We start from the raw sequence: 7917 nt of genomic DNA, 5'->3' as shown, positions 1-7917 counted from the left end.
TCTTCCAGAATCCTGCTAGTAAGCCGTGACTGGGAGGGCGGTTGCGAAGGAGGGGAGAATTGTCAAAATGGGGCGATACACGCAAAATGTGAGTTGATCATTTTGAGGAATTGCCGGAGATTACCACATTTTATTTTGGTAGGTGTACACTGTAACTGAAAATCGCAGATTGCTAATGCGTTTCGCACTTTTTCATACGATTTTTTCAGTTCAACTACGTTTACCAAAAAAAATGTAATCGCAGTTGAACTGAATAATTAGTACACTGTCAGCTGGAGGTACTCAAAATCAAGTTCAAATCCAAAATGACACTGTCAACTTGGTGTTGCATTTGGTGCAACGTTCGTTGGAGGAGGAATGTTTGTTTTGATTTTTTATTTTCCCTGTCCGTCAAAGTTTTTTTTTATAGGATTTTTTTCGTTGAGCACGCGGCGGCCGCAGCAGCAGCATCGGCTGGCAGCAACAAAACTGATGGGCATGACGTCGGCCATCAGTTTGGCGGAACCGAAGACGGAAGACCACACCAAGACGGTGGAGCTGCAGAAGGCGCTCGAGCCGTACAACGTGTTTGAGGACGAGTCCAAGCTGAACCACCGGATGGAGATTCTGTCCAAGCGGAAGAAATGCACAAATTAGTCTAAATTGCGAAAAACTCTTGCAACACCTGTCCGTGCTTTTGTTTTGATTTTGTCGTTTAAGCTGAACCCGCTGGTCAAGCAGTGGGTGCGCAATGTGTACATCTCGAAGAACATGCCGGAAGTGCTGGCCGAGAAGCTCGGCGGGAAGATCTACACTTTACACTTTTTCTACATCGAACGGCAGGACTACTTTGGGTCGTTCTTCGAGCTGCTGAAGAAACAGCCCGAGGTGACAGAGTGCCGCGCCGTCGAGGAGGCGCTTGTGCCGGTCGTCAAGATGAACTTTGACGGCATCAAGATTGATTTGCTTTTTGCGCGGTTGGCGCTGAAGGAGATTCCGGACAACTTTGACCTGCGCAAAGATATGCTGCTGAAGAATCTGGACCCCAAGTTGGTGCGCAGTCTGAAGATCCTACGGCCGGTGCCCAACATTGACAACTTTCGGCTGGCGCTGCGTTCGATCAAGCTGTGGGCGAAAAGTAAGTTGAGCTTTGGTTGGTATCTTTTAGGGTTTTTTGTTAATATTAGGGTTTTCTTCTTTTCACTGTTTTTTTTTTTCTGTTTTCAGATCATGGAATCTACTCCAATTCTTTGGGTTACTTTGGAGGAGTGTCGTGGGCTATGCTGGTGGCCAGGACGTGTCAGCTCCCGAATGTCGTCGCGGCCACGCAGGTGCACAAGTTCTTTCTGGTGTTTTCGCGCTGGAAGTGGCCCCAGCCGGTGTTCCTGAAGCGGCCGGTCACCGTGAATCTGGGCTTTCAAGTGTGGGATCCGCGGGTGAACGTGCAGGGCCAGTTCCACCTGATGTCAATCATCACGCCGGCATATCCGCAACAAAACTCGATCTTCCACGTGTCTAGCTCGACGCGGAAGGTCATGCTGAACGAGTTCAACCGCGGCATGCAGATCACGGACGAAATCATGCTCAGCAAGGCCGGCTGGGACAAGCTGTTTGAGGCGCCGACCTTCTTCTTCAAATATCGCTACTTTATCATACTGCTCGTGACCTCGAACAACACCGATGACCACCTCGAGTGGTGCGGACTGGTCGAGTCCAAGATCCGCTACCTAATCCAGAACCTGGAGCGAATCCTGCCCATCAACCTGGCCCACGTCAACCCGAAGTGCTTCGAGCAGCTGAACTAAAACCAAAAGGACGACGGCAGCGAGGGCGCAGACAACACTGCTCGCTCTGGTTCATGGGGTCAGAGCGGTCAGAGAACCTGAACGTGGACCTGACCGAAAGCATCCAGAACTTTACCGATGCCGTGCATAAACATGCGGTGCGTTGAGCGATTCTACAGCCAAAAAAACGCGTCTCTAACCGAGTTGTTTTCTTTCAGGTGCACATCAAGGTCCTCGAGACGACACGCGACGGCATGAAGATCGAGGCGCGGCACGTCCGGCGGAAGCAGCTCAACCAGTACCTCGACTCGAACCTGCTCAAGCGGGAGCGCAAAATCAGCGACTCCTTCGCCGTCGCAAATGCGCAAACGACCTGCTCAGAAGAAACTAGAAACTAGAGCGAAATTCTACGGGTTTTGATTCGCGGTGTTTCGGTGAGTGATCGTATCACTATGGCAGCGTTGGGTTTTTTGGCCGCCGTGGAGCTAGCAGTTTTGCTCCAAACTGGTTGGACGAAATCACTGGTGTCGTGGCACCTGTGCCGATGTCGATTTCGACTCTCCGCTAGTTCAGCGACGAATGTCTCGAGTGTGACGAGCGGAAGTTATTAAATTCGTTTGGACCGCTCTCTACCATCGCACGTCGATCTTCACAGTGTCAGGTCAGTTAGATTGACCAGCGGAATTACGGTTCCGTTCTCTAGCATCAACGGAATCGGTGATGTGGAGGTGTAGTGTGATATTTTAAACAAATAGGGCGTTTTGTCCCGGCGAAATTAAGTTTCAGATCCTCTGCGAAAGTTATCCCTTGTTTCGCATAATCTACACCAACCATCAAAGGAAACACAATCATCAAAAAAGTTAGGACTTGCCTTCTTTTGAATGCAGAATCTCTTTTTGCATTTAATTTCTAAATCAATTTATCATTATTTTATATTCAACGCAAAAAAAATATTTGCCTTGCGCGTTCTCTCTTTTCTCTTCTCTCGCTACGCTTCGTTACCTGCTCTCGCGCAGGCAAGCGCTTAGCGCAGGCAAAAACAGTCTGAAGTGAAACGTTTGTGCGGCTGGTCGTTGTTTACGTTTTGTGCGCAGGTATAATTTTCAAACAAATCATTTAATTTACCAGATACTTGGTTTATATTTTTCTTGTCGATCATTTCAGCGCCGTGGAGAACTTGATAAAAACGGAACAGCTGGTGCTGGAGAACTCGATCGGTGATCAAAAGAGATTTTGCCGGCAGACGGCCGACAATATTGTTCCACCGAGGATGCGACCAAGCGAACAAACGATTGACATCAATCAATCTGAATAATCAGATAAGTACTTATGATATTTGAATATTATATTCAACTTGATACTTTGTGATTTTTTTCTTCTTACTTTTTCAGGGTTGGTTGATTTTGGCAGTATGATCAACTAAACAGAATCAACATTCAACTATAATTTATGCCGCTAAAGTTCAAATATTGTTGCTGTGAACCATCCGTCAAAAAGTGAACAATTCTGTAAAAAATAGGTAAGTAAAAAATGTAAGAAAAACTTTTAAAAACTATTTCAAAACTATTTCTCAAAAAGCAGTAAATTTGTATGATAAACTTTAATTTACCATTTGAAAACTATTTCTGAAATAGTGAAACTGGAAAAAAATGTTGGATTAACCTTTAATAACCATATGAAAACTATTTCCAAAATAGTAGCGCTAGGTAAAAATAGCAAGAAAAATCTTAAAAAACCATTTACAAACCTTTTCTAAAATAGTAGACGCAAGGTTAAAAATTGTAAGAAAAACCTTAAAATACTATTTAAAAACCATTTCTTAAACAGTAAAAACCGAGAGAAAAAGGTCGCTTTTTCGCGAAAATTTACTTTATTTTTACCATTACACAAATGGTAATTTGACGAAACGTTGTTCGGGGATTTTTAAGGTTACCGTTGCTAACCACCCTCAATTCAGATGGTCGAACTTTATGAAAAATGGTTTGGTACCATTTCCGATATGGTATTTTTAAGGTTTTCCTACCATTTTTCAAATAGTGGTTACGATCTCTGAAATGGTGAGAAAACCATTTAACACAAAGTTTTTTTAAGGTTCTCGTTTATGCGGGGTGTTATCAACAAAATTGCAAAACATTTTTGATAACATAGATTTTAAGCAGTTTAATAACATTGCAAACTATTTCGACTCAGCGACTGAGCGACATAACGCAATCGGTCTCTCTAAACCATTCGCTGTACTAACCGATTGGAGTGAGAGGGAGAGCAAAGAGAGAGTATTCTGTAGCGATTGGTGTAAAAGTGACAAACGGCAGGAAACGATCAGAGCAGTTTTTGTCGTTTTCCATTTGTGGTCGCTAGTGAATGAGTCTTTTTGGAGCAATCAGGACCCTTGCTTATGACCATACGAAAATTAGTGACTAGTTTTGGGTCATATTATGCCAAGACCAAAATAATTTCCGTAATTTGGTTATTGGGTAATTCTCCGCCAACTCACACAGCAGTTGCCCCGATCCTTCTTCGATTTGCGTAAAACTTTGTCCTAAGGGGTAACTTTTGTCCCTGATCACAAATCCGAGGTCCATTTTTTGATATTTCGTGGTGGAGGGGCGGTACGACCCCTTCAATTTTTGAACATGCGATAAAAGAGGTTTTTTTTCAATAATTTGCAGCCTGAAACGGTGATGAGATAGAAATTTGGTGTCAAAGCGACTTTTATGAAAAATTAGACGCCCGATTTGATGGCGTATTCAAAATTCCGAAAAAACGTATTTTTCATCGAAAAAAACACTAAAAAAGTTTTTAAAATTCTCCCATTTTCCGTTACTCGACTGTAAAAAAATTTGGAACATGTCATTTTATGGGAAATTCAATGTTCTTTTCGAATCTACATTGACCCAGAAGGGTCATTTTTTCATTTAGAACAAAATTTTTCATTTTAAAATTTCGTGTTTTTTCTAACTTTGCAGGGTTATTTTTTAGAGTGTAACAATGTTCTACAAAGTTGTAGAGCTGAAAATTACAAAAAAATTGATATATAAACATAAGGAGTTTGCTTATAAACAACACGAGTTATTGCGATTTTACGAAAAAAAGTTAAAAAAGAAAATTATTATTCAGTACCTACAAAACGAAACAGTAATAAATTGGTATTTGAAGTTGGAAAAGTTCCATCTTAAGTGAATTGTGGTCAACATTTCTCGAAAACGTGCTACGTAATTTATGAGCGGTGATCAACATAAAAAAAATATTCAAAGCAAACAAAAACTTCCAACAAACTTATACAATCCTATTACTGTTCCATTTCTGTAAGGATTATCACGGAAGAGAAATAATCGGCCGACTGCTACTCAGTTCCAGTTGTGAGCAGAAAATGATTCCAATTAATTCTTAATCCCTGCGAAATTAGGTTTCCATTCTCCTTGCTGATTTGCATAATGCCAAAACTTTGCTGGACTTTCAATTAGCTCTGCGGAAGGGGACAATTTAAAGTTTAAAAGTGGAACATAGGCTTTAACGATTATTTTTTTGGATGTGAAAGTATTTTTTTTTCTGCTGGTACGATTTTTTTTTTCATTTAAAAAATTCGTCTTAATTTTACCCTGACATTACAACAAACAGTAACAGAATATAAGTAGTTTTTTTTTGTTTCATTAAAATATGTTTAGCTTATTTTAACCAGTGCATCCATCCCGGGAATTCCCGGGACAAAAATCCCGGGATTTTTCCAAAATCGGGAATTCCTGAATCCCGGGATTTTTTAAATTTTGTCCCGGGAATTCCCGAAATTGGAAACAAATCAAATTTTGGTTTGGAAATTAAGATTTGGTTGTGGAAATAGATGAATAGTTGAATACTTAGTACTCGGTAAGAATTTTAAAGCATTAAAATTTGTATTCGGCATGTATCAGCATTAATTTGGCTTGTTAAGGAAAATTGCTGAAATTTTAGTTTACGGATCCGCAAAATGCCTTGCGCTTTAAATATTTTCTATTAAATTTTATTTATTTAAAAAAGAATTGGTATTATATTTTCGTATATTCATGACTTTAAACTTGAAAAAAAAATCATATTTAAATATTTTTCATCAAAAACCGGCATCTGTAGCAAATCAGGACAAAAGTAAAGAATTTAAACTGCTGTTTTAACGTTTTTTTTTACATAATGTTCTGATTGTTTTGATTGATTTTAGTTACAACAGGAATAGTACAAAACAATTAGTACACCGTTTTTTGTTGTTGTTTAAAAGCCTTTGTAGTCATGTTATAGAAATAAATAAAAAAAGAAATATATATAATATATAGCATCGTTCATAAAAAAATAATTTTTATTACTTTTTGAACTATAGAATTATCATTTATGGTGATTCTGATACTATTTAGCTGTATTCTAAATTTCCAAATAACAAAAAAAACTGTTATGGTGCAAATTTTACAATCACGTGGTAGCTGTTTGACATGTGGCGTCGCGGTGTTCATCAAGCATTCATAGCATGCTAAGGAAAATTTGATGCTTTTCTGGGGAAAACCGTTGGTTCCGAAAACCCCGGATGTATTGCCGTTGAGCTCGATGGGGGTTGAACGAATCGACCTGGTCTCTCAGGGAAAGTTGTTCTCCAGACGATTCCGCTCATTTCTGGCTATCCTAGAAGTTTCTACATGTTTTCCCCAGGCCTGTAGGAGCGAATAAACGAAAATTCAAAATTTCCCATAGTAATTTCCATGTAAACTTGAACCCGCTTGAGACAAGCCAGTTTTCAACCAAATGAGCTGAAATTTGGCGTGAGAGTCCCTATGGGTATGCCCTACAAGGGGAACCACACCAGAACTTGATCTGAGAACTTTTCAAAATTCGTACCCACCCTAAAAATTGCGGTTCATTTAAATTCCAAAGCACACCAAAGAGCGATTTTTCAAATGTGTTTTAAGCTATCTTAAAAACTGCTATCCTTGTTAAGATTGAAGTGTAAATTATCACCAATTAACAGTATTGAGCTGATTCTGTAATTTTAGGCTTGGAACATAACAAATATAATGAAAACATAGATTTTATTACTGCTTCAACAATTTCCCGGGATTCCAAAAATATTTTTCCCGTCTCCCGGGAATTTCAAAACCCGGGAAAATTGGATGCCCTAATTTTAACTCTGATCAATCCGAAAACATGACCCAAAAACTCATCAAATCGTACCTCTTTTTGCAGAAAACCATTAGCATGTTCGAGCTTAAAAAATTTAAGCTCAACCACACGTCAACCCATGATTTATGACTTATTCATGACATGAGGCGCTTCTTTTCAAAACAATTTCTTGTTTTTTTTAAACTTTATTCGTACTTTCTATTGCTGGTACATACACTGTCCTTCAAATTTCGATCCTTTTCATTAAGTTTTGTGATATAATATACGATATGCTAATGTGAGAATTTCATTAACATTGAATAATTCTAAAGCCACGTATCGTGCTTTCGAAAGTATTTTTTGCCGTCACATGGGAAGTAATTAACGTGCCCCGAAATCTGTCAGCGTCAGTCTTGCGTGCGAGGGTGTAAATTTTCCGCTTTCCCTAGCATGACAATCCTCGCGAGTCCGCGAAAGCAAAATGAGCAAATTAGCTGTTAGTGTGTCAAAAAAGCTGGCTGCAACATTTTCCCATGCCATTCGACCCCTGTTTTACTCTTGTTCTGATTCTGTTGCGTTGTTTTGCTCGGTTCCCTTAACTTGACGATGGTGTGCTCCCTTTTAGTGATAAACAAATTTGCATGAAAATCCACCGGAAAATCTCTGTCTGAGTTTTGACTTTTTTTCCCTCTCTTTGTTCTTTGTGTTTGGTTTCAATATTTTTTACAGTCAAAATAAAGGCTACAGCGCAACGAAAAACATTCACTTGCACACACAATAAACAACAGTCTAGATGGATAAACATTTCCGCGAAACTATTTCTCTGCCCCTCAATCCGACCACATGGGAAACCCCAAAGATACGGAGTTTTTCATTTCAGTTGCAATGAAACTCTCAACTCGCACCAGTTTCAAGGGAAGCCACATCAGACGAAACTAGTTTCAGAGCTTTTTTTCAATGCATGCTTATGTTTTCCCCCGAGTAAAACCATTCTGCGAAACAATGCTTTCAATTTATAGCAGGCGATCGTTATGACCCC

General features: G+C 39.8%; 1 long non-coding RNA gene and 1 pseudogene across 1 annotated transcript; both read left to right on the top strand.

Annotated features, from left to right (window-relative positions):
• The first annotated feature begins 423 nt into the window (after window positions 1–423).
• On the top strand, window positions 424–2161 carry LOC6046023 (annotated as a pseudogene).
• A 16-nt stretch (window positions 2162–2177) lies between these two features.
• LOC119768109 lies at window positions 2178–3002 on the top strand. The gene is made up of 3 exons (XR_005277924.1): window positions 2178–2197; window positions 2780–2857; window positions 2928–3002. It is a non-coding gene; the product is annotated as an uncharacterized LOC119768109 (long non-coding RNA).
• Window positions 3003–7917: the final 4915 nt, after the last annotated feature.

The sequence above is a fragment of the Culex quinquefasciatus genome, chromosome 2 (genome assembly GCF_015732765.1).
Source record: "Culex quinquefasciatus strain JHB chromosome 2, VPISU_Cqui_1.0_pri_paternal, whole genome shotgun sequence".
Lineage (NCBI taxonomy): Eukaryota > Metazoa > Arthropoda > Insecta > Diptera > Culicidae > Culex > Culex quinquefasciatus.
This window is presented reverse-complemented; position numbering and strand designations above follow the sequence as displayed.